The sequence below is a fragment of the Bos grunniens genome, chromosome 13, assembly GCF_055505025.1.
Source record: "Bos grunniens cultivar Pamir isolate PY7600 chromosome 13, Bosgru_T2T1.0, whole genome shotgun sequence".
Classification (NCBI taxonomy): Eukaryota; Metazoa; Chordata; class Mammalia; order Artiodactyla; family Bovidae; genus Bos; species Bos grunniens.
The window spans coordinates 72,839,338-72,866,385 of NC_141177.1; the positions used below are offsets into that span (position 1 = coordinate 72,839,338).

Sequence of the window (27,048 nt, forward strand, 5' to 3'; positions counted from 1 at the left end):
CAAGGGACTCTCAAGAGTCTTCTCCAGCACCACAGTTTGAAAGCATGAATTCTTCGGTGCTCAGCCTTATGGTCCAAATGTCACATGTGTACATGACTGCTAGAAAGCCGTTAAGTGTTTTTTCTCATGGTTATCTGCTTTTAACAATTTAATTTGCAGATTCCCAAACACTGAACCTAAGCGGGTGGAGGAAGTGTTTTCCTCCACAATTCCAAGAGCTGACAAGTTACTAATGCTCACTTAATCCTGATCCCCTTTTCCTTCTGTCCTCTCAGTGTCTGACTGGGCAGAACTCCAGTTTCATGTGAGACTGCTGAGCCTTCTCCCGCCTCACTCCACGCGTCTCAGTGCTGCACTGCCCAGTGACCCTGCCACTTTATTTCATTAATTTGTATCTTCTGATGATGATTTCAGATCTTCTTTCTATAAATTTCTCACCCTGCTGTTCCCCTCACTCGCCCCAGACAATCTTGGGTCCCACAACAAACTTCTTGAAAGGTTTGCCTGTATCTCTAGCAGCTCTAGACTGTCATCCCTCTCTCTCCCTCAAAACTGTTCCCAAGCCACTGATGACTTCCACGTCGCTGAATCAAAGCCACACCTTTCCAGTCCTTGTTTGTCTGAATTTCTCCTTCCTCTTGGCGTTCACTGTCACTCACTTCTTTGAGACACTCTCTTTTGGCTGGGCTTTCAGTATTCATTCCTTTTATCCTGAAGGCAGGAACAGGTTATTGCTATCAGAGACACAGTTCTTACTAAATATCTCACAGGAAACATCCAGGTGTTGCCCCCTTGCCCAGGACTGCACCTGGGGCCGTGTGCTGAGAGCAGGTCAGGTGTTCCACACCAGCAGGTGCAAGACGGCAGGAAACCTTGTCCCTGCTGCTGAGAAGGGCCTTCTCCTCTCCTGGGAAGGAGCTCCTCCTTACTCTGGCCTTTGATATGTAAGTAAAGCTGTTACCCACCTGAAAAGGGTCATCTGCCAAGTGTCGCTCTGCCAATGGAATTAGTTGTGTTGAGGCACAAAGGAACTGAAAGGTGGGCACCCCGCTGTGCAGCCCAGGCTCTCCAATAGGCCGTGGGCGGGGCTGCTCCACAGGGCTCTGGTCAGCAGGGCAGGGGTGGAGTTGGAGGTCTCTGGGAGCAGAGACAGGCACAGCTGCTCCAGGTAATGGGGCTCACAGGGCTCGTTGCCATCTTGCATTAAGGTGTCCTCTGCAGCGTCTATGCACACGGCCCCCCTACCCCAAGCAGAAGCCACGTCCAAGCAGGTTCACACCAGGAACTGCGGTTTGAAAGGCTGGGAGCAAGGCCTCTGCAGGCATCACCCTGTGAGCAAGAGAAACCACACTAAGCACAAGGGAAAGGAGGTTAGTATTTTTCTTCCTAAGTTGGTTGTCTTTTTTTTTTTTTTTTTTAGCCTGGTAACTGTTCATAGGCTTTGCTGGTAACAAAATCTCTCAAGGAGCCAGATCTTGGCCTCATCCCTCCTTGAAATATAAATTCTCAATGAGACGGAGCACTTTCGGGGGACCTACCCTGAGCTATAATATTTAGTCTCCTTGGGGAGATGAGACTATGAATCCTTAGGTTGCAGCAATTAATTAGATGACTGGCTGGAGGTGTGAGAGACAAAGAGCCTCTGAGAAACCCCAGGGAAGTTTATTTTCCCACAGTTTCCCACCTTGTTCCTAGAAGAGTTTTAGGCCACAATTCAGCCACTGTAACCAGTCCAAGGAAACTTGAAGTTGATAGGCACCAAATCCTTTTGGCTTGTCTTAGGCAACATTTAATCAGCAAGACCCTTACCTAGCAAAAGAAATTGGTCTCAGCCGAAGTCCCCCAAGACTTAGATTCAGGCATTTAAGCAAGTCCCCCCCAAACTTTTGGGACTATTTTGGGAAGCAGGTGGCTTCCTCCTTGGGTTTCCATATTAACCTTTTCTACCTGATCCAGGGTATTGTAGGGAAGCAAAATTTGTCACCCCAAAATGTGTCTCTTTGTCAAGAGGATGACGTTAGGCAGAGTACTTTTAAGAAAGAAGAGACTCAAAGTCTTTCTTTTGACTACCTTCTTAACTGTTGAATAGTTTAGATAAAGGGGCTGGCCCAGGAAGAGAGCTACCAGAGATACCAAGAAAAAAATGTGGGCCAGGTGTGGTCAGGGGAACTCCAAATATTTACAGAGAGTTCCAAACACTTGCTTTTCCATCTCCGTGTGAATCACCTTCCTCCACTTTGTATTCCTAAACCACTACCCACAACATCCTCCTTTGTCTCTAGCTGAAGATGGCATTTAAGGTGAGGGTTTCAACCATTCTGATGAGTTACTCAGGTTTTCTGGGACTCACCCATATGTACAGAAGTATACATGTTGTTAACTTCTTGTTTGCTTTTCTTCCTGTTAATCTGTCTCATGTTAAGTTGATTCTCAATCCACCAGATGAATCTAGAAGGGTAAAGTTTTTCCTCTCCTCAACAGCACACACCTGAGTACAGGGAGCTACGCTAATTTACAACTGGCATAGGCTTTGCCTCGTCTGCAAGGAAGAGATCTCTGGCAAACTGTGATCCATACAGCAGCACCAGCCAGTGAGCTGATGCTCACCTGAAGGCCTTAGACATAGGTAGGGTCATTGTGTTACCCAGCTGCATCGCTTCCTGCAGGATAGGCTGATAAATCAGGAGATGAGTTGTTGGGGCAAGCAATAGCAACTTTGTTTGGAAAGCTGGTAGATCAAGGTAAAATGGTGGACTCATGTCCCCAAGATCCATCTTGGCTGAGTTAGAATTCAGGCTTGTTTTACACTAAAAGGAGAAAGAGTAAAGCCAAACCCTTCCTGGTTCCCATCAGCCTCTGAAGGGGTTGTGTTAATTCCCTTCCAGCAGTCATTGACAGCTGGGCTTGGGCAGGATGTTTCCTTGGAGCTAAATACAGGTATTTTATCTTAATGCTCATTATGTGGGAAGCAGGGCTCCCAGTGCTGAGCCACTATGTATAATTTAAGCTTACGGACAACATCCTTTTAGTGCTGCACTTGTAATAGAATACAAAAGGGTCTTCCCTATTATGGTTGTTCACTTCAGCAGAAGTCAGAGACAGATTTAATAGTGCCATTCGTTGAATAAAAATCATGCAGTCAGTAATTCTCCCTAATTTGAGCAAACTCCATGAGATAGTGATGGACAGGAAAGCCTGGTGTGCTACAGTCCATGGGGTTGCAAAGAGGTGGACATGACTTAGTGACTGAATGACAACAATGCTCCCTAAAGAGCTCTCTGAAACAGAGCTGGGAGGCCATTAAGGAGTGTGGCATATGCACGTTTCAGCCTAGAGGCAACCTGAGCTTCAGATCATTTCTTTTCCATTTTGAAGTCCTCCAGAACATCTGCCAGAAATTCAAGCTACTTCTTGGACCATGCCTGCCCTGTATACCTTGTGCTTCTGGGAGGCCAAAGATTTCCTGACTCGCATGTGGGTCAGTCACAGTTCTCATCGGGCAGTTTTTGACAACCTGTGGCTTTTTGTCTTCATAAGCCCTCGCCTCTCTTTCTCAGAAGACTTTCAGTTTAACCTGAATCTCTCTTTCTTGAATTGTACTTTTTTCCCTTTCAGTTACAGATTTAAATACTAATCATATCTGAAATATATCTTCACAAAAACATCTAAACTGATATTTGACCAAACAGCTGGGATCATAAGCTAACCAAATCGACACATAAATGAACCCTCACACTAGACAGTTGCTTTAACTATCAGTTTTAAGGAGAATATTGAAATCGCCTAGTATTTCTCCAGTTCCTGGCTAGGTTTTATGGAGAACCTAGAACACAACCTATACGTTGCCTCCTGTCCTCCTGCAGGAGTTGGGTAGATTTTGTTACCCAACCAAACCTGAGTCCATTTGCCCAATGCACAGTCAGACCAATCTGCTGACACCAGATGTGATGAAGGAAATTGTGGTGTTTATTCCAAGGTGCCCATTGCGAGGCCAGGCAAGAACAGAGGGCTCCTTCTCCAAAGACACAAACTCTCTGATGGCTTCCAGGGAAGGGTTTTATTGTTGCTGTTGATGTTGTTTTTAACGTCAGGAGTTTATTGTTAAAGCAAAGCAAGCTTCAAAATGTTGCACAGCGTATTTCCGGTAGGGAGAAATAGCTAGATATAGACACACACAAACTCACACACAGGAGTAGGTATACAGATAGCAGTGTAGAAATATATGTCCCCACGTTTTATATTAAACTGTTAATGTTTTCTTTCCAAGGAGGGTAGGCTGGTTTATGAGAGAATTAACAAAATCTTAAACCTTTCCCGATAGTTAGAATATTTTCAAAAAAATAAATGCACTTCTTGGTAAAGTAGAATGAAGAAAAATATGTGACTTAGGTTTGCTAAGGACAAAACCCATTTTTTCAAAAAACTTATTTTATATTGGAGCAGAGCCGATGAAGAAAAGGGTGATAGTTTCAGGGGCACAGACAGTGACTCCACCATATATATACATGTATCTATTCTCCCCCAAATTCAGGGAAGGGTTCTGAAATGCAACGTTTGGGGTCTGGATGTGAGGTGCTGATGGCTGGTGTACCTCTTTCTGGATTGGTTGGTGGTAGCTAACTGGGTGGTTTCAGGAATCAGTATCATCAGCCATGACCGAGTTTCAACTGGTCTGGGGTAAGCATAGGTGTAGACAGCATGCAGTTAACTTCTTCCACCTGGGGCCGGTGTCAGTATCTGCAGAAGAACTCATGGATATGGCTCCGAAAGTTCTCTGCAGCTCTTGAGGAAGAGTTAAAGGTCCTTGAGTTTGTTTGAAGGTTTAACTATTGTTATTTTGTCTTGCTCAACTGTTTTCATTTGTCTCAGCATCTTCTCACTTCTCTAATTACGTTTGCTCTTTGGGACTCTGGCAAAGCCTTGGAGGCTAAAGCTTTTCTACAAACTAGTGGGAGGGTATATGGGGAGGTCCCCACAGGGTCCAACTCCATTCTCATTAGTTCTTCTTTTTAGTGTGTCCCCCTTTATTTTTAATAGATTCAAGAGGCAGAGGGAAGATTCCTAGTTAGGAGCTTTTCTTTCGTAACTCGCCTAGGCTGAGAAGTCTACAAAAATCTCTCTTCTAAAGGGGGAGGGACAAATTAGGAGTATGGCATTAACAGATTCAAACTACTAGGTATAAAATGATAAGCAATGAGGCTATACTGTATAGTACAGGGAGTTATAGCCATATCTTGTAATAAACTGTATTGGAGTAAAATCTGCAAAAATACTGAATCACTATGCTGGAGAACTGACACTAACACAATATTTTAAACCAACTATAGTTCAATTTTAAAACTTAAAAAACCCATAATTTACATATTGAAAAAAATTTATTTCTTGAAATAATCTGTGTGTCATATTCCCCCATCTCAGATATTCAATGCGTATCATGTCCTTCAAAAGTCGCACAACCAAAACCAACCAATTTCAGAGTCTAGTCTCTGTGCTGGATCTTAGAGATGCAAAAACAAACAAAATGTGGCTTTTCCTTTCTTGTTGGTTGTTACTGGTTGTCACTGGGCCATGATCTTAGTTTTTTGAATGTTGAACTTTAAGTCAACTTTTTCACTCTCCTCTTTCACTTTCATCAACAGGCTCGTTAGTTCTTCACTTTCTGCCATAAGGGTGGTGTCATCTGCGTATCTGAGGTTACTGATATTTCTCACTGCAATCCGGATTCCAACGTGTGCTTCCTCCAGTCTGGCATTTTGCATGATGTACTCTGCATATAAGTTCAATAAGTAGGGTGACAATATACAGCCTTGATGGACTCCTTTCCCAATTTGGAACATCGAGGTGCTTGCATCTTTTTGAAGTCTGGTTTTCTCTGGATATATGCCCAGGAGTGGGATTGCTCAATCATATGGCAAGTCTATATTTAGTTTTTAAAGAAATTTCCATAGAGTTCTCCACAGTGGGTGTACCCTAGTTACATTCCATAAGCTGTGTAGGAGGGTTCCCTTTTCTCCACACTCTCTCCAGCATTTATTATTTGTAGGTTTTTTGATGGTGGCTATTCTGATTGGTGTGAAATGATACCTCATTGTAGTATTTCTGCATTTCTCTAATTATTAGTGATGTGGAGCACCCTTTATGAGCATCCTTTCATTGCTTTTTGATCATCTGTCAGTATTCTATAGAGAAAAGTCCACCTAGATCTTACATTCATTTATTGATTGGGTTGTTTGTATTTTGATATTTAGCTCCTTGAGCTGTTTGAATATTTTGGAGATTAATCCTTTGTCATTTGCATCATTTCAGAATATTGTCCCCCCTTCTGTGGGTTTTCTTCTGTCTTGTTTATGATTACCTGTGCTGTGCAGAAGCAAAGTTTAATTGGATCCCATTGGCTTATTTTTGTTTTTATTTTCATTATTCTAAGGTGAGTGAAAAAACATACTGCTGTGATTTATGTCAGAGAGTACTCTGCCTATGTTTTCCTCTAAGAGTTTTGTGGGGTCTGTTCTTATATTTCAGCTCAGTTCAGTTCTGTTCAGTCGCTCAGTCGTGTCTGACTCTTTGCGACCCGATGAATCCCAGCACGCCAGGCCTCCCTGTCCATCCCCAACTCCCGGAGTTCACTCAAACTCATGTCCATCGAGTCCATGATGCCATCCAGCCATCTCATCCTCTGTCGTCCCCTTCTCCTCCTGCCCCCAATCCATCTCAGCATCAGAGTCTTTTCCAATGAGTCAACTCTTCGCATGAGGTGGCCAAAGTACTGGAGTTTCAGCTTTAGCATCATTCCTTCCAAAGAAATCCCAGGGCTGATCTCCTTTAGAATGGACTGGTTGGATCTCCTTGCAGTCCAAGGGACTCTCAAGAGTCTTCTCCAACACCACAGTTCAAAAGCATCAATTCTTTGGCACTCAGCCTTCTTCACAGTCCAACTCTCACATCCATACATGACCACTGGAAAAACGATAGCCTTGACTATATGGACCTTTGTTGGCAAAGTGAAGTCTCTGCTTTTGAATATGCTATCTAGGTTGGTCATAACTTTTCTTCCAAGAAGTAAGCATCTTTTAATTTCATGGGTGCAGTCACCATCTGCAGTGATTTTGGAGCCCCCAAAAATAAAGTCTGGCACTGTTTCTGCATCTCTTTGGCATGAAGTGATGGGACCAGATGCCATGATCTTCGTTTTCTGAATGTTGAGCTTTAAGCCAACTTTTTCACTCTCCTCTTTCATCAAGAGGCTTTTTAGTTTTTCTTCACTCTGTGCCATAAGGGTGGTATCATCTGCATATTGAAGTTATTGATATTTCTCTTGGCAATCTTGATTCCAGCTTGTGCTTCTTCCAGCCCAGCGTTTCTCATGATGTACTCTGCATATAAGTTAAATAAGCAGGGTGACAATATACAGCCTTGACGTACTCATTTCCTATTTGGAACCACTCTGTTGTTCCATGTCCAGTTCTAACTGTTGTTTCCTGACCTGCATATAGGTTTCTCAAGAGGTAGGTCAGGAGGTCTAGTATTCCCATGTCTTTCAGAATTTTCCACAGTTTATTGTGATCCACACAGTCAAAGGCTTTGGCATAGTCAATAAAGCAGAAATAGATGTTTTTCTGGAACTCTCTTGCTTTTTCCATGATCCAGTGGATGTTGGCAATTTGATCTCTGGTTCCTCCGCCTTTTCTAAGGTCTTTAATTTCTTTTGAAATTATTTTTGTGTATGTTAGGGAGTATGGTAATTTCATTCTTATGCTTGTAGCTGTCCATTTTTATCAGCACTACTTATTGAAGAGGCTGTCTTTTTTCCATTGTATAGTCTTGCCTCCTTTGTCCTAGATCGCTTGACTGTAGGTGCATTGGTTTCTCTCTGGATTTTGTATCTTGTTTCATTGCTCTATTCAATATATTTCTGTTTCTGTGCCAGAACCCGTGCCTTGATTACTTTAGCTTGTAACTAACACAGCCTTGTCTAACTCAATGGAACTAAGCCATGCCGTGTGGGGTCGACAGAGGATGAGATGGCTGGATGGCATCACCGACTCGACGGACATGAGTTTGGGTAAACTCCGGGAGTTGGTGATGGCCAGGGAGGCCTGGCGTGCTGTGATTCATGGGGTCGCAAAGAGTCGGACATGACTGAGTGACTGAACTGAACTGACTGGTAGTCTGAGGTCAGGGAACCTGATTCTGTCAGCTCTTGCTTTTCTTTCTCAAGATTGCTTGGCTATTTGGGGTCTTTTTTTCCCATTCACACTGTAAAATTTTTTGTTCTAGTTCTGTGAAAAACACCATTGGAAAGGTGAGGCATTCAATCTGCAGATTGCTTTGGGTAGTATAGTTATTTTGACAGCAAATTTGTTCAAGGTGGTTTTAGGTGGTTCTAGGAAAGGCCAGCATCTTAAAGCATTCAGATGGTCTGCTACGACCCTTCCTTTTGCTACATTTTTGTGTGATGTGGGTCAAAATGAGAAGCAGACAGGAAAATAGTTGCCTTTCCTGGCATGTGGTAACATTGTGGAATATGAAAATGTGAGTCAAATACAGAGACAGCCCAGTCAAACAGCACCTAAACACAGAGCTGATGTGGGCACTTGTGGGTGTGTACTTGTGCTTCTGAGAAACATTATACAAGTAAGGAATGGAAGTAATGAAACATAGTTCAGAAAAAAAGTTAAAGTGAAAATATTGTAGACAAACCTATAAAAGAATAAAAATTTGGAGACAAAAGAGAAAGGAGAGCTCAAGGGAGCAAGAGACCAGGGAACATGGATTAAAGTACTGACAGGGAACTCAAGGAGATAAGATCCTATTCATCTATTTCTTGTAGTTCTAATAATACTAATTGAATTTCAGATGAATATCATACAAGTAGAGGACAAGAAAAAATACACCAAGTCACCTGGAATCAATTCAATGGAATTCTTTATTGCATGGGATTCTACTTATGTTATATATATTTTACATATCACTTACCTACTGTATTTTATATATGTTTATTTTTAATATGTATATATAAATGACAATGTCAAGTGCTAACTTTTGAATTTTCAGTGATACCAAAGAGAGAGTTGCAGGAATTTAGGAGAAGTTGCATATGTGTGAGCTAGTGTGGTCGGGAGAGGACAGCTCTGGGAGGGGCTGGGACATGGCCTGGGCCCTGACTGATGGGGAGTGAACAGGATATTTGAGGTGAACAGAATTTGCTTCCTATGATAGTTGTTAAGCAAGGAAATTATGAACATCCATAAACCTACAGTAAAGATGCAGAGTGGCAAGCATGGCCGGCGATTAAAAGAATAATCTTGTTAATAACCTTCAGAGGAGTTATAAAGGATGAGAAGCCTGAAGTTCCAGACTCAGCAATGTCATCTCCTTGTTTTTTCAGTGTTCTGGTGCCAATTGTGCCATTCACCAAGCAACCGAAAGAATAAAATACTTAGGAATATATCTACCTAAGGAAACTAAAGACCTATATATAGAAAACCAAAAAACACTGGTGAAAGAAATCAAAGAGGACACTAATAGATGGAGAAATATACCATGTTCATGGATTGGAAGAATCAATATAGTGAAAATGAGTATACTACCCAAAGCAATTTATAGATTCAATGCAATCCCTATCAAGCTACCAACAGTATTCTTCACAGAGCTAGAACAAATAATTTCACAATTTGTATGGAAATACAAAAAACCTCGAATAGCCAAAGCAATCTTGAGAAAGAAGAATGGAACTGGAGGAATCAACCTACCTGACTTCAGGCTCTACTACAAAGCCACAGTTATCAAGACAGTATGGTACTGGCACAAAGACAGAAATATAGATCAATGGAACAAAATAGAAAGCCCAGAGATAAATCCATGCACATATGGACACCTTATCTTTGACAAAGGAGGCAAGAATATACAATGGATTAAAGACAATCTCTTTAACAAGTGGTGCTGGGAAATCTGGTCAACCACTTGTAAAAGAATGAAACTGGAACACTTTCTAACACCATACACAAAAATAAACTAAAAATGGATTACAGATCTAAATGTAAGACCAGAAACTATAAAACTCCTAGAGGAGAACATAGGCAAAACACTCTCTGACATACATCACAGCAGGATCCTCTATGACCCACCTCCCAGAATATTGGAAATAAAAGCAAAAATAAACAAATGGGACCTAATTAACCTTAAAAGCTTCTGCACATCAAAGGAAACTATTAGCAAGGTGAAAAGACAGCCTTCAGAATGGGAGAAAATAATAGCAAATGAAGCAACTGACAAACAACTCATCTCAAAAATATACAAGCAACTCCTACAGCTCAACTCCAGAAAAATAAATGACCCAATCAAAAAATGGGCCAAAGAACTGAATAGACATTTCGCCAAAGAAGACATACAGATGGCTAACAAACACATGAAAAGATGCTCAACATCACTCATTATCAGAGAAATGCAAATCAAAACCACTATGAGGTTCCATTTCACACCAGTCAGAATGGCTGCGATCCAAAAGTCTACAAGTAATAAATGCTGGAGACGGTGTGGAGAAAAGGGAACCCTCTTACACTGCTGGTGGGAATGCAAACTAGTACAGCCACTATGGAGAACAGTGTGGAGATTCCTTAAAAAACTGGAAATAGAACTGCCTTATGATCCAACAATCCCACTGCTGGGCATACACACTGAGGAAACCAGAAGGGAAAGAGACATGTGTACCCCAGTGTTCATCGCAGCACTGTTTATAATAGCCAGGACATGGAAGCAACCTAGATGTCCATCAGCAGATGAATGGATTAGAAAGCTATGGTACATATACATAAGGAGTATTACTCAGCCATTAAAAAGAATGCATTTGAATCATTTCTAATGAGGTGGATGAAACTGGAGCCTATTATACAGAGTGTAGTAAGCCAGAAAGAAAACACCAATACAGTATACTAATGCATATATATGGAATTTAGAAAGATGGTACCAATAACCCTGTGTACCAGACAGCAAAAGAGACACTGATGTATAGAACAGTCTTATGGACTCTGTGGGAGAGGGAGAGGGTGGGAGGATTTGGGAGAATGTCATTGAAACATGTAAAATATCATGTATGAAACGAGTTGCCAGTCCAGGTTCAATATACAATACTGGATGCTTGGGGCTAGTGCACTGGGATGACCCAGAGGGATGGTATGGGGAGGGAAGAGGGAGGAGGGTTCAGGATGGGGAACATATGTATACCTGTGGCAGATTCATTTTGATATTTGGCAAAACTAATACAATTTTGTAAAGTTTAAAAATAAAATAAAATTTTAATTAAAAAAAAATAAAAGAACAATTAACAAGTTGGTAAACGGTAGGAAAGCTTGACATGACATATTTATTATGTATATAACGTGTTCTCCACAGATCCATATTTATTTCGTCCAGCTGCTTTTAAAAGTTAAAACTGTCTACAGATGAATGGCGTAGAGAGTTAACATCTTCAGAAGAGGATCAGGACAATTTGAAACCAAAGGAGGAAGATTAGTCTAATTAAAAGTTAGATTAATAAAGAGAGTTGTATTCCTCAAGTTTTATGCTTTCAGTTCAGTTCAGTCACTCAGTTGTGTCTGACTCGTTGCGACCCCATGAATCACAGCACGCCAGGCCTCCCTGTTCATCACCAACTCCCGGAGTTCACTCAGAGTCACGTCCATCGAGTCAGTGATGCCATCCAGCCATCTCATCCCCTGTTGTCCCCTTCTCCTCCTGCCCCCAATCCCTCCCAGCATCAGAGTCTTTTCCAATGAGTCAACTCTTCGCATGAGGTGGCCAAAGTACTGGAGTTTCAGCTTTAGCATCATTCCTTCCAAAGAAACCCCAGGGCTGATCTGCTTCAGAATGGACTGGTTGGATCTCCTTGCAGTCCAAGGGACTCTCAAGAGTCTTCTCCAACACCACAGTTCAAAAGCATCAATTCTTCAGTGCTCAGCTTTCTTCACAGTCCAAATGTCACATCCATACATGAATGCTGGAAAAACCATAGCCTTGACTATATGGACCTTTGTTGGCAAAGTAATGTCTCTGCTTTTGAATATGCTATCTAGGTTGGTCATAACTTTCCTTCAAAGGAGTAAGTGTCTTTTAATTTCATGGCTGCAGTCACCATCTGCAGTGATTTTGGAGCCCCCCAAAATAAAGTCTGACACTGTTTCCACTGTTTCTGCATCTATTTCCCATGAAGTGATGGGACCAGATGCCATGATCTTCGTTTTCTGAATGTTGAGCTTTAAGCCAACTTTTTCACTCTCCACTTTCACTTTCATCAAGAGGCTTTTGAGCTCCTCTTCACTTTCTGCCATAAGGGTGGTGTCATCTGCATATCTGAGGTGATTGATATTTCTCCTGGCAATCTTGATTCTAGCTTGTGCTTCTTCCAGCCCAGCGTTTCTCATGATGTACTCTGCATATAAGTTAAATAAGCAGGGTGACAATTTACAGCCTTGATGTACTCCTTTTCCTATTTGGAACCAGTCTGTTTTTCCAAGTCCAGTTCTAACTGTTGCTTCCTGACCTGCATATAGATTTCTCAAGAGGCAGGTCAGGTGGTCTGGTATTCCCATCTCTTTCAGAATTTTCCACAGTTTATTGTGATCCACACAGTCAAAGGCTTTGGCATAGTCAATAAAGCAGAAATAGATGTTTTTCTGGAACTCTCTTGCTTTTTCCATGATCCAGCAGATGTTGGCAATTTGATCTCTGGTTCCTCTGCCTTTTCTAAAACCAGCTTGAACATCTGGAAGTTCACGGTTCATGTATTGCTGAAGCCTGACTTGGAGAATTTTGAGCATTACTTTACTAGCGTGTGAAATGAGTGCAATTGTGCGGTAGTTTGAGCATTTTTTGGCATTGCCTTTGTTTGGGATTGGAATGAAAACTGACCTTTTCCAGTCCTGTGGCCACTGCTGAGTTTTCCAAAGTTGCTGGCATATTGAGTGCAGCACTTTCACAGCATCATCTTTCAGGATCTGAAAGAGCTCAACTGGAATTCTATCACCTCCACTAGCTTTGTTCATAGTGATGCTTTCTAAGGCCCACTTGACTTCAAATTCCAGGATTTCTGACTCTAGGTCAGTGATCACATCATCGTGATTATCTGGGTCGTGGGGAGCTGCGACCGGCGCAGTTAAGTGCGGGCGGCTGCGACTGGCCCACTTAAGTGCGGCCGAGAGGAGCTACCCCACGTCTGAGGCCAGGGGCAGAAGCCGGGAGGACCCCATGCCCAAAGGGCGGCAGCCAAGAGGAGTTACCCCACATCCGAGGTCAGGGGCAGCGGCCGAGAGTGCCAGGCTGTGACAGCGCAGGAACCGCCGAGAAGAGCTACCCAAATGCGAGGTCAGGGTTGGCAGCCAAGAGGAGCTACCCCGTGTCCGAGGTCAGGGGCGGTGGCCGAGAGGAGCTACCCCACGCCTCCACGCCCGAGTCAGGGGCGGCAGCCCAGAGGAGCTACCCTATGCCCCATACCCGAGGCCAGAGGTGGCAGCCAGGAGGAGCTACCCCACACCTGAGGCCAGGGGCGGCTGCCGGGAGAAGCAACCCCATGCCCGAGGCCAGGGGTGGCGGCCAGGAGGACCAACCCCACGTCCAAGGAGTGGTGGCTGCATGTGCAGGAGGGCCTAGAGGAGCTATCCCACGCTGAAGGTCAGGAAGGGCAGCGGTGAGGAGACACCCCTCTCCAAGGTAAGGAGCAGCGGCTGCACTTTGCTGGAACACTTGTGAAGAGATACCCCATGCCCAAGGTAAGAGAAACCCAAGTAAGACGGTAGGTGTTGCAAAAGGGCATCAGAGGGCAGACACACTGAAACCATACTCACAGGAAACTAGTCAATCTAATCACACTAGGACCACAGCCTTGTCTAATTCAATGAAACTAAGCCATGCTTAGTTTCTGACAGAATGTGGTCCACTGGAGAAGGGAATGGCAAACCACTTCAGTATTCTTGCCTTGAGAACCCCATGAACAGTATGAAAAGGCAAAATGATAGAATACTGAAAGAGGAACTCCCCAGGTCAGTAGGTGCCCAATATGCTACTGGAGATCAGTGGAGAAATAACTCCAGAAAGAATGAAGGGATGGAGCCAAAGCAAAAACAATATCCAGCTGTGGATGTGACTAGTGATAGAAGCAAGGTCCAATGCTACAAAGAACAATATTGCATAGGAACCTGGAATGTCAGGTCCATGAATCAAGGCAAATTGGAAGTGGTTAAACAAGAGATGGCAAGAGTGAATTCTAGGAATTCAGCTACCTTCTAGGAATCAGCAAACTAAAATGGACTGGAATGGGTGAATTTAACTCAGATGACCATTATATCTACTACTGCGGGCAGGAATCCCTCAGAACAAATGGAGTAGCCATCATGGTCAACAAAAGAGTCCGTAATGCAGTACTTGGATGCAATCTCAAAAACGACAGAATGATCTCTGTTCATTTCCAAGGCAAACCATTCAATGTCACAGTAATCCAAGTCTATGCCCCAACCAGTAATGCTGAAGAAGCTGAAGCTGAACGGTTCTATGAAGACCTACAAGACCTTTTAGAACTAACACCCAAAAAAGATGTCCTTTTCATTATAGGGGACTGGAATGCAAAAGTAGGAAGTCAAGAAACACCTGGAGTAACAGGCAAATTTGGCCTTCGAATACAGAATGAAGCAGGGCAAAGACTAATAGAGTTTTGCCAAGAAAATGCACTGGTCATAGCAAACACCCTCTTCCAACAACACAAGAGAAGACTCTACACATGGACATCACCAGATGGTCAACACCGAAATCAGATTGATTATTTCTTTGCAGCCAAAGATGGAGAAGCTCCATATAGTCAACAAAAACAAGACCAGGAGCTGACTGTGGCTCAGATCATGAACTCCTTATTACCAAATTCAGACTTAAATTGAAGAAAGTAGGGAAAATCACTAGACCATTCAGGTATGACCTAAATCAAATCCCTTATGATTATACAGTTGAAGTGAAAAATAGATTTAAGGGCCTAGATCTGATAGATAAGAGTGCCTGATGAACTATGGAATGAGGTTTGTGACACTGTACAGGAGACAGGGATCAAGACCATCCCCATGGAAAAGAAATGCAAAAAAGCAAAATGGCTGTCTGGGGAGGCCTTACAAATAGCTGTGAAAAGAAGAGAAGTGAAAAGCAAAGGAGAAAAGGAAACATAACCATCTGAATGCAGAGTTCCAAAGAATAGCAAGAAGAGATAAGAAAGCCTTCCTCAGCAATCAATGCAAAGAAAGAGAGGCAAACAACAGAATGGGAAAGACGAGAGATCTCTTCAAGAAAATTAGAGTTACCAAGGGAACATTTCATGCAAAGATGGGCTCGATAAAGGACAGAAATGGTATGGACATAACAGAAGCAGACGCTATTAAGAAGAGGTGGCAAGAATACACAGAAGAACTGTACAAAAAAAATCTTCACGACCCAGATAATCACAATGATGTAATTACTGACCTAGAGCTTAGGCATATTATTTTTAGCTATATTTTACCTATCTCACTACATGAAAAAAATCAAATCTCATTACATTGTTTTCTTTACTCAGCTCTTCTTCCCAGCATTGAAAACAAAATATTTAGGCCGATTTTGTCCAGGAGTTTTCACTGAGCATGTAGAGAAGGGGTGTTACTGCATCATGCCACACTTGGTGGCAAAGAAGATCTACTCTGCAAGCAGCCTATTTTTTTTTCCCTTTGTAATCGATTTTCAGTTTTTTAACCTGTTTTATATTGTAGAATAGCCTATTAGCAATGTTGTGATAGTTTCAGGTGCGCAGCTAAGGGACTCAGCCATACGCATACCTGTACCTATTCTCTGGAGCACCATTTACAACAGCCAAGACATGGAAACAACCTAAGTGTCTATCAACAGAGGAATGAATAAAGATGAGAACATGTATACAATGAAATATTATTCAGCCACTGCTGCTCCTGCTGCTAAGTCGCTTCAGTCGTATCCAACTCTGTGCGACCCCATAGACGGCAGCACACCAGGCTCTCCGTCCCTGGGATTCTCCAGGCAAGAACACTGGAGTGGGTTGCCATTTCCTTCACCAATACTCAGCCACAATACAGAGCAAATAATGCCATATGCAGCAACATGATGGACCTAGAGATTGTCATACTAAGTCAGAGAAAGACAAATACCATTATTGATATCATCCATATATAGAATCTCATCTAAAAAAATGATACAAATGAACCTATCTACAAAATAGAAACAGACCCACAGATTTCAAAAACAAATTCAGGGTTACCAAAGGGGAAATGTGGTTGGGGAGGGATAATTAGGAGCTTGGGATTAACATCAGTTCAGTTCAGTTCAGTCGCTCAGTTGTGTCCGACTCTTTGCGACCCCATGAATCGCAGCATGCCAGGCCTCCCTGTCCATCACCAACTCCCGGAGTTCAGACTCACATCCATCAAGTCGGTGATACCATCCAGCCATCTCATCCTCTGTTGTCCCCTTCTCCTCCTGCCCCCAATCCCTTCCAGCATCAGAGTGTTTTCCAATGAGTCAACTATTCACATGAGGTGGCCAATGTGGCTCAGATCATGAACTCCTTATTGCCAAATTCAGACTTAAATTGAAGAAAGTAGGGAAAACCACTAGACCATTCAGGTATGACCTATATCAAATCCCTTATGATTATACAGCGGAAGTGAGAAATATATTTAAGGGCCTAGATCTGATAGATAGAGTGCCTGATGAACTATGGATGGAGGTACGTGACATTGTACAGGAGAGAGGGATCAAGACCATCCCCATGGAAAAGAAATGCAAAAAAGCAAAATGGCCGTCTGGGGAGGCCTTACAAATAGCTGTGCAAAGAAGAGAAGTGAAAAGCAAAGGAGAAACGGAAACATATAAGCATCTGAATGCAGAGTTCCAAAGAATAGCAAGAAGAGATAAGAAAGCCTTCCTCAGCAATCAATGCAAAGAAATAGAGGAAAACAACAGAATGGGAAAGACTAGAGATCTATTCAAGAAAATTAGAGATATCAAGGGAACATTTCATGCAAAGATGGGCTCGATAAAGGACAGAAATGGTATGGACTGAACAGAAGCAGAAGCTATTAAGAAGAGGTGGCAAGAATACACAAAAGAACTGTACAAAAAAGATGTTCATGACCAAGATAATCATGATGGTGTGATCACTCACCTAGAGCCAGACATCCTGGAATGTGAAGTCAAGTGGGCCTTAGAAAGCATCACTACGAACAAAGCTAGTGGAGGTGATGGAATTCCAGTGGAGCTCTTTCAAATCCTCAAAGATGATGCTGTGAAAGTGCTGCACTCAATATGCCAGCAAATTTGGAAAACTCAGCAGTGGCCACAGGACTGGAAAAGGTCAGTTTTCTTTCCAATCCCAAAGAAAGGCAATGCCAAAGAATGCTCAAACTACTGCACAATTGCACTCATCTCACATGCTAGTAAAGTAATGCCCAAAATTCTTCATCCTGGGGCCGGTAAATTAGGTCAGTGCAGAGAACAGTCATTAACACCATGGACAGCAGCAGGAAGATCCAGGAGTGTGAGCCCACCTTCCAGACCAACTGGCTGAAGGCCCAAGACAGCAGTGGCTCCAGGCAGTCGGTGTGGCAGCAGGGCCGCTGGGCCAGTTGGTTCTCAGACCAACTGAGGTGGAGGCAGTGGAGCCTCGGCCGCAACACGGGAGGGGGCTCTGCGCTCTGCCCCGCCGCCCAGCCATGCTCGGTTCCTGGTCTTGACCTGAAGCTGAGGGCGGCTCAAGATCTAGGCCAGGCCCTGCGGGGAGACAGATCTCTCTCTCCAAGTCAGGCCCCGACTCCAACCTGGTCCCCTGGGACTGGACACAGGCTCTTGCCCAGTCTCCTGCTCTGCCTCTGGTGCAGCCTTAAGGGATTAAGGCTCATTTCCAGGAATAAAGACCAGATTCTCAAACAGCACGGATCAGAAAAGAGCTGTTGGACACAGCACCCCTTTCCACCCACCCAACGGTTTTCTGGAGAAGTTCCAAGCGAGTCTGTTTGAAGCTAGGCTACTCACACCTGAATGCTAGAGCGTGCTTGGCAATCACGTGGTAGCCTCAGTTCAGTTCAGGTCAGTCGCTCAGTCACGTCCGACTCTTTGAGACCCCAGGGACTGCAACATTCCAGGCCTCCCTGTCCTTCACCAACTCCCTGAGCTTGCTCAAACTCATGTTCATCAAGTCAGTGATGCCTTCCAACCATCTCATCCTCTGTTGTCCCCTTCTCCTCCCACCTTCAATCTTTCCCAGCATCAGGGTCTTTTCCAATGAGTCAGTTCTTCACACCAGGTGGCCAAGGTATTGGGAGTTTCCACTTCAGCATCAGTCCTCCCAACGGATATTCAGGACTGATTTCCTTTAGGATGGACTGGTTGGATCTCCTTGCAGTCCAAGGGACTCTCAAGAGCCTTCCCCAACACCGCAGTTCAAAAGCATCAATTCCTTGGCTCTCTGTTTTCTTTATAGTTCAACTTTCACATCCATACATGACCACTGGAAAAACCATAGCTTTGACTAGAAGAACCTTTGTCAGCAAAGTAATGTCTCTGCTTTTTAATATGCTCTCTAGGTTGATCATAGATTTTCTTCCAAGGAGCAAGCATCTTTTAATTTCATGGCTGCAGTCACCATCTGCAGTGATTTTGGAGCCCAAGAAAATAAAGTCTCTCGTTTCCATTGTTTCCCCATGTATTTGCCATAAAGTGATGGGACTACATGCCATGCTTTCACTAGCCCCAAATTTGTCCCTGGCACCCATCTTCTCAGGATTTAGTTAATACAAGAAGCACTTCTTAAAAGTGAATGAAATGAGTGCTTACGTGACTCAGAAGTGCCTGGGAGAATCTGGCTTGTTCACAGACACACACACTCACACAAAAGGCACAGATTTCCCCTGTGTTCTAAGTGGCAGATTTTACCTTTGAGGGGATCATCCAGAAGCATGGTTCTCAGGTAAGCGTCTGGTGAACTGGTACATATCATTTAGTTATTCTTTACAGACATAACATTCTCCTTGTAAAAATTTCGAAGTAAATGCATAAAATAAAAGTGGCAATAGAAGAACCCAAAGTGCAGTCCTAAAACTTCCTTCTATCACGTTCCTCTTCTTAATGGAACTGTTAAAAAGTGGGAGTTTATCTTTACAAACTTTTCTTTGCATTTGCAAGCAGGTCCAGATATATGCAAGTGTCTCTTTTTCATAAATATTATTGCACTATCTGTGTATGTATCGAACCCAGGTTCCAGCCCTGGGTTGGGAAAATCCTCTGGAAAAGGGAAAGGCTACCCACTCCAGTATTCTGGACTGCAGAATTCCCTGGACTGTATAGTCCATGGGATGGCAAAGAGTCAGACAGGACTGAGCGAAAAAGAAAAAAAAAGAAAAAAATCTCTGTATGCAGATTATATTTTTCACCAAATACACCGAAGGATCATACCATGTGACTGTATAGATTTATCTTATGCTTTTGAATTGCTTTATTTAGCCATAATGCTATTTAGAGATCTGTAGATTGTTATTACCTAACTAATTTGCCTAGGATCACACTCCATTGTTTTGTTTAGCCACATGACGCATTGCATTTTCCACACTGATTAATTTCCATTGTCTCCAAAAGACAAACTTTTGCCTCAGTTTTTAGTATCCCTGTTTCATGCTGGAATAAGAGATCAAATATCACGGTGCATAAGATTATGGCCTCACATCATGTTCTCATCCTGCAAGTCCTCTTTCTATGGTATCAATACTTTCAAATCCTCATTCCCATAAAGTGAGCAAAGGACTCTAAAGTCAAATGCTCCTCCACTCGTCCAAGAAATGGTTCTTGATCTTCAACCGTGTGCATGTTTGTACTTTAGGGTCCTTGACACAGAGAGGGAGAACATTTTGGTTTTCCCCTATAAAATATATGTCTCCTTAGGTATCAGACAAGCATCACCCTTTCCAATCAGATCTACAATTGTTTCCTGGGTGTGGTGTTTCAGTTTTGTACAATGAAGAGTTCTGGAGAAGGTGGTGGTGGTGATAGCTGTATGACACTATGAGTGTTTTGAATACACTCAGTGGTATGTGTGCTCTGTCACTAAGTCGTGTCCAACTCTTTCTGACCCCATGGCCTGTAGCCTGCCAGGCTCCTCTGTCCATTGAATTTTCCAGGCAAGAGAACTGGGTGGGTTGCCAGTTCCTCCTCCAGGGGATCTTCCCGACCCAGGGAATGCACCTCCTGCACTGGCAGTCAGATTCTTCACCACTGAGCTACCTGGTGTGTACCTTTACCACAACTGAAAAAAAAAAAGGGAAAACAAAACAAAAGCAGATGTACAGAATTACTGTCTACTGTGGAGTTTTAAAAGGAAAGAGATAAATACAAAATGTATGTGCCTGCTCTAGGCCCTGAAAATAGAGGCAAGATGTATGTCCCGTGTCTTCTAGATCTGTACCATGTAGAGACGTACATGGACCATGTACATAGATGTACCATGTCTTCTAAATCTGTTCTAGACACTTCTGCCACTCCACAAACGTTAGATTTATTCTCCACACTGCTTACAATGTGGTCTTGATTATAATGAAATAGCACAAATAAAATACACCCAACTTAACATCAAAGTTCTTGATGAGTAATACAAGAACTTCCTTAAAAAGTCACATTTCCACATGAACAATTATATAAGAATAAATTTCTTCTGGCAAAGAATTTTAACCAGAAACTGGTAATAGTTACTGTCCTGCCCAGAACCAAACTAGGAGGCTAGGGCATAGAATTTGGATCCTGTATTTCTCTATGGTATGAATACAGGAAAATCAGTCCCTTACTGGACCAAAGCATATTCAGTCACCTCCTAAACAGGTGTGTAACCTGCTCTCCTTTCCTCTAGTCTGGCTCACCCCTCCTGTCACCTCCATGACCACCATGCTTCCTCTCAGTACCACCATCCACTATCCACACGGGGCAGGGGGTCCTCAGAACACAAACATGCCACCACCAGCCCCACATGCTCAGAAATCTCCCCTGGTGTTGCCCTCGGCCTGCTCACTAAGTTCCAGCCACACTGGCCTTTGGGAATGACCAGGTCCCTGGGCATCCCACCCTCTTTCAAGACTCAAGGCCTTTGCACATGCTGTTCCCTCCAAAGAATGCTCTCTGCCCACAGTTATTTCATCGCTAAAACCCACTTCTTCAAGCTCCAGCTGAAGAGTCTCTTCCTCGGAGAGAATTTCCAGGATTTCTCAATCTACCAATGTTTTCAGTGCATGACTCTCTCTCCCAGTGTGGTATTTTCCTTCACGGCAGGTACTCGGACCCGCGTTACCTGCATTTAACCTCTGCCTTCTGCATGACACTGTTTTGAGGGCCACGGGGGCAAACCTCTTGATTCTGCTGTTTACAACTGAAACACCAGAGCCCTTTATCAGCTCAAAACTGCTGAGTGCATATCTGTTGCATGAACAAATGAAGGACTTGGGAACCTGAGTGCAGGACTTTCCATTTCCCTTACATTTACTGCAGACCTCTTGCAGATAAGTTTCTCGTTCACCAGTATCTATCCTTAAACACAGTCACTGCAAAGTGTTCCTACTGTTCTGTGTACTCCACGCACCCTAACAACTCGCTACTGATTTTATGCCCAACTAACTGATGAAAACACTACCTAACAAGGCCAGGGACGAAATCTCAAGTTGCAGACAGACTTCTTTGCAGGAGAGCTCTCAATAACTCAATTTTCCTCCAGCAGTCAGTAGTCTTCTTCACCCAATCGCAGGTCCTCTGAAGTCTGTCATTCAGCTCAAATTCTCCTCTGTGCCAACTACCATGCTTGGATCTAACAGTCTGCAACTCCAGAACCCTCTAGCCTACCAAGCTGTAGTGTTCCGCAGCACGAGTTCCCAGCCAACTTCACTCGAGCTTTCGGAAGTCACTGCTGCTCCTGCTAAATTTGCAAACTGCCTGTTCTCCCTTTAAACCCACTAAGGCCTCACCTGATGAAAACAAGTAGCGGAAGCAACACACTTCACTCGTCAGGTCTGTTACTTGCTCCTGGGTCATCTCTTTTGCATCCACCCTAACTCCTTTCAAGTCACACCAGTCAGACAAGAAGCATTTACCGAACAGCTACCATGTGCCAGCACTATTAGGTCCCCAGAGACATAACAACCATTAACACAAATCCTTCTGCTTCTGTATAGCTAGGGTATGATCAGGCTCACAGAGAATTAAAAAAAAAAAAAACCATATCTAAAAACTAATGTTAAGATGATCTGACATCAGTATCATATTTCTTAAACTGTTTTAAAAGATCAACTTACCAACTTACACATCAGGTAGGTTTTGCTCGTATAAAGCTTTCATCTCCTCCAGAACTTGCCTCAGTCCATCCTCCTGGAACATATAAAATTACACTCATTAATTCCCCCACCAAGTTTGTAGCAATACTCTATGCTTATGTACCTTATGAAAAACCACTAGTCCTTCCACACCTACTAAGATGGCTATAATGACAAGTGTTGGAGAGGATGGGGAGAAACTGGAACCCTTGTCCAATGCAGGGAGGAATGTCAAACGGTACAGCTCTACAGAAAACAGCCTTGTGGGTCCACAAAAAGTCAAATTTCGAATTCCCATATTATCCAGCAATTCCTCTTCTAGGTATACATTCAAGAGAACTGAAAACCTATGTTCATACAAAGTATGTCTATTCAATGGAATATTACCCAGTCAAAAAAAAAAGTGCTGATACATACACAACACGAACTTTGAAAACACTGCTTAGTGGAATAAGCCAGACACAAAAGGACAAATATCGTATGATGCCACTTATCTGAAAAGTCTAGAATAGGAAAAGTCACAGAAACAAAGTAGATTAGAGGCTACCAGGCTGACAGGGGAGACGAGTGGCTAGTTACTGCTTAGAAGCTAGAGAGTGTATCTGGGGGTATGAAAAAGCTTTGGAAACAGGGGTGCTGGGTGCACAACAATGGGAATATAATTAATGCCACTGAAGTGGACACAGAAGAATGGTTAGAAATGGCAACGTTTAAGTTTTGTATCGTTTACAACTATTAAAAAAAATAAAAAGGCATGAATTACTAACAAAATACACAATCAACATAGTCATGAGGGATAATCTTAAAGACACTGTGCTGAGAAGTCAGACAGAAAGGAGTACACACTGTATGCTTCTCACTGGCCCTGTACAGAAAAGTTTCCAATTGCTGGCATGCTGACTGCAGAAATACAATAAAAAAGACAAATATAATCTGTAGGGCAAAGAAAATCCTTGGCTGCCTAAGGCTGCAGATGGGAGGTGCCACAGAAGAGAACAGGGAATCCTTGGGATAGCAGAAATCTTGGTTGGGTTGCTGCTTACAAGGATTGTATACATTTGTCAAAACCCTATTAAAATGTGTATTGTGTTGTACATAAATTATACCTCAATAAAGCTAATGACAAAAAACCAATAGTCTACAGAAGTAATAACACATGACAAAAGCATGGAAATAACTTATTATTTATTGGAAAAGGATCTTAAAAGGTTACTACCAAACAAAACAAAATAAAACAAAAACCTACACACTGCTAGGATAGAAAACAGAAAGGCCAAAGCAGTTTTTCTGCTACCTACTTTGGCAAATTTCTAAAAAAATTTCCCTTGGAAGGATAAAAATATTAGAATTATAAAATTCATAAATGCTACATAATGTCTGTCAACAAGCAACCCCTACACCTGAAACACTGTAAGTAAACTATATTTCAATTAAAATTTTTACCAAAGAAACCCCAATAATGCTATAACAATGAACCAAACAAAAAAAAATCTCAAAACAACGAGAAGCAACCCATCTCCTCTTAGAGCCAAAATAAATGCTTTAGCACTACGGGTATAACAACAAAATTACACTATTTAATGCTGCTTGGCTGTAAGAAATGATTTCTAATGAAAAATGAAAGAATGACTTCTACCTACTCTTTCATCAACTGGTTAAAAAGATATCATGGAAAAGTCTGATTTACTAGAATTCACTAAATATTCCTTTTATCACAAATATTATTTTAAGGAACAGCTGAAGCTCTTGCACGATTAGGAGATCAGCAGGTATACAAAAGACAAGTATGAAATAAACTGGTAAAGATACAACTGAGTTTTCAGATTTAAATTTTTATTTCTTTTTTTAAGACTTAAATTTGTAAAATTTACACTGGGAATTGCATCATTTTGTGCTCCCACCTCCAGCTGTAAGCCCCTGGGAACTCAAGATAATTTTCCTAAAGACTCAAACGATGATCAGTTCTGCAGATACAAAGTGCATCATTCCAATTGGCCAAACACAGCACCTAACCATGAGGGATTCTGGAATGAAAAAGGCAGAGTCCCTGCCCTAAACCAGCTACCATCTGCCAGGGAGGAATGATTCTCAAAAGTATGTGTGCGTCCAGGGTGTGAGGGGTCAATCAGATCAAGACCAATTCTTAGTCTAACCCAGCTCAGCTGTCCCAATGGCCAGCCCCCAAAGGCAGCCAGGACTGCAAGAAAAGGTGCACCGACGCCCTCTAAGACCCAGAAAAGCCAGTGATTTTACACTTCTAAGTTCACCCCTGATTCCCCCCCTCCACCCTGCCACTTCCCAAAGTGGGAAACCAACATTCAAGTCTGAGCGAAATAGACCGCTGGCCTCACACTCTGAAAAGCCAGCACCTGTGGGCACCGTCTGCGCCTTTGGGCTCCTTTCTTCCCACGTGGCCTAGTCTTTCCACCCTAGTGGGAACTTATTGGAAAGCCTCCACCCCTCTCAAACATCTGGCTTAAAACTCAGCATTCAAAAACTAAGATCATGGTATCCAGTCCCACTGCCTCATGGCAAACAGATGGGGAAAAAATGAAAACAGTGGCAGAATTTATTTTCTTGGGCTCCTAAATCATTGCGGATGGTGACTACAGCCATGAAGTTTAAAGACCCTGGCTCCTTGGAAGAAAAGCTATGACAAGCCTAGAGAGTGTTTTAAAAAGCAGGGATACCACTTTGCAGACAAAAGTCCCCATAGTCAAAGCTATGGTTTTTCCAGTAGTCGTGTACGGATATGAGAGTTCGACCATAAGAAAGGCTGAGCACCAAAGAATTGATACTTTTGAACTGTAGTGTTAGAGAAGACTCTTGAGAGTCCCTTGGACAGCAAGGAAATCAATCCAGTCAATCCTAAAGGAAATCAACCCTGAATATTCCTTGGAAGGACCGACGTTGAAGCTGAAGCTCTAATACTTTGGCCACCTGATGTAAAGTCCTAACTCACTGGAAAAGAACATGATGCTGGGAAAGATAGAGGATATGACGAAGGAGAAGGGGGCTACACAGGGGGAGATGGTTGGATGACATCACTGACCCAATGGACATGAATTTGAATAAACTCAGGGAGACAGGGAAGGACAGGGAAGCCTGGCGACATGCCTCAGTACACGCGGTCATAAAGACTGGGGCATGACTTAGGGACTAAACAACAAAGGCCCCTCTGAGTACTACTTCTCCAGTGAACCTCCCACTGTGGTCTCCTAACTTTTTTAGATAAGGTAACTGCCTGAAGTTGCAAGAATAACAGACTGGAACTGAAGAAAACTGTTCAAGTTGCGGATCAGCTTCCAACACCTGCAAGTTCAGACATGTCCTTTAACTTGATCCCTAATTCCTAGTGGCTCAGCTTCCCCATCTGTTAAATGGCCCAAGTGTCAGACTAAGTGCTTTGGAATGTTCAAAACAAAACTCACCTTACCCAAAGGGTCTTCCTGCTGACCGCCAGATGTTTACCCTGCTGCCTGAGAGAAGCCTCCAGAGACGCGGTCCCTCCCCTCCCCTCCCCCGCTACTCCTCTCACCTCCACCCCTGTCCTTGTACCTACAAGTCCTGTCGTCTCAGGACACGGTATTCAGTGACCCCCGACCAGGCTGTTGACCACATCCATCTCTCCTGCTGTCTATTATACCCCACTCAGAACCAGTCTTTCTTCTATCTGATCCATTCCCCAAAGTGCTGCGTGGTGCTTTAGTCCCTAAATCGTGTCCGACTCTTGCAATCCCATGGACTGTAGACTGCCAGGCTCCTCTGTCCACGGGATTCTCCAGGCAGGAATACTGGAGTGGGTTGCCATTTCCTTCTCCAGAGGATCTCCCCAACCCAAGAATCAAACCCAGGTCTCCTGCATTGCAGGCAGGTTCTTTACCGACTGAGCTATGAGGGAAGCCCCTTAATTACTGGGGAAGTCCCTTAATTAGTGAAGTTAAAGACGCTCAGTCTGACTTTTTGCGAAGTCTGACTCTTTGCGAGAGTCCATGCCAGAATACTGGAGTGGGTAGCCTTTCCTTTCTCTAGGGGATCTTCCCAACCCAGGGACTGAACCCAGGTCTCCCCCACTGCAGGCAGATTCTTTACCAGATGAGCCCCTAGCGCTCTAACAGCTATCTACACACAGAGTAATCCCATCGCTCCTCTGAAATGCCTTGGGAGTGAAGAGCGAGCCTCCCGCCCCAGAGCCTCCTTGCTGCCCGCCCTTCCCCGGAGGGGAGGGGAGGGTGTTTGCATGGCCGGCTCCCCGGTGGGGCTACACTCACCGCAGCCCTCAGGGCGCGGCTCTAACGCCCGGGCTACCCCGTCCCCACCTCCCTGGTGTAACTCGCACCTGAGCTCCAGCAGCCCGTCTCCGGGTCTCTCCGCGCGCCACCGGGGCGAGAGGCCCACCGCGCAGCCCGCGCGCACAGAGGCTTCGAGGACGCGGGGCGGCGGGGGTCGCTGAGGAAGTGGCGGCGTCCCCGGCGCGCGGGAAGCCGCCGAAACCGACCTGCCCACAGCCACGGAGTGGAACCACAGGCACACCCGCCATCTCGCACGCGGTTGTGCAGCTCCAGAGCAGCGGCCCCGGGAGACGCCCGCCCGCCCCCGCCCTCACGGCGCCCCGCCTCAGGCAGCCTTCCCTCGGCCGCGCGGGGCAGCTCCCGGGCCGGCTCCACGGGCTTCT

General features: G+C 43.7%; 2 long non-coding RNA genes across 2 annotated transcripts; one reads left to right on the top strand and one right to left on the bottom strand.

Annotated features, from left to right (window-relative positions):
• Window positions 1-632: 632 nt before the first annotated feature.
• On the bottom strand, window positions 633-26,948 carry LOC147361227 (uncharacterized). The gene is made up of 3 exons (XR_015139944.1): window positions 26,713-26,948; window positions 22,356-22,428; window positions 633-1,329 (listed from the first exon to the last, which is right to left on the bottom strand). It is a non-coding gene; the product is annotated as an uncharacterized LOC147361227 (long non-coding RNA).
• On the top strand, window positions 1,235-11,555 carry LOC147361228 (uncharacterized). The gene is made up of 2 exons (XR_015139946.1): window positions 1,235-1,370; window positions 11,392-11,555. It is a non-coding gene; the product is annotated as an uncharacterized LOC147361228 (long non-coding RNA).
• Window positions 26,949-27,048: the final 100 nt, after the last annotated feature.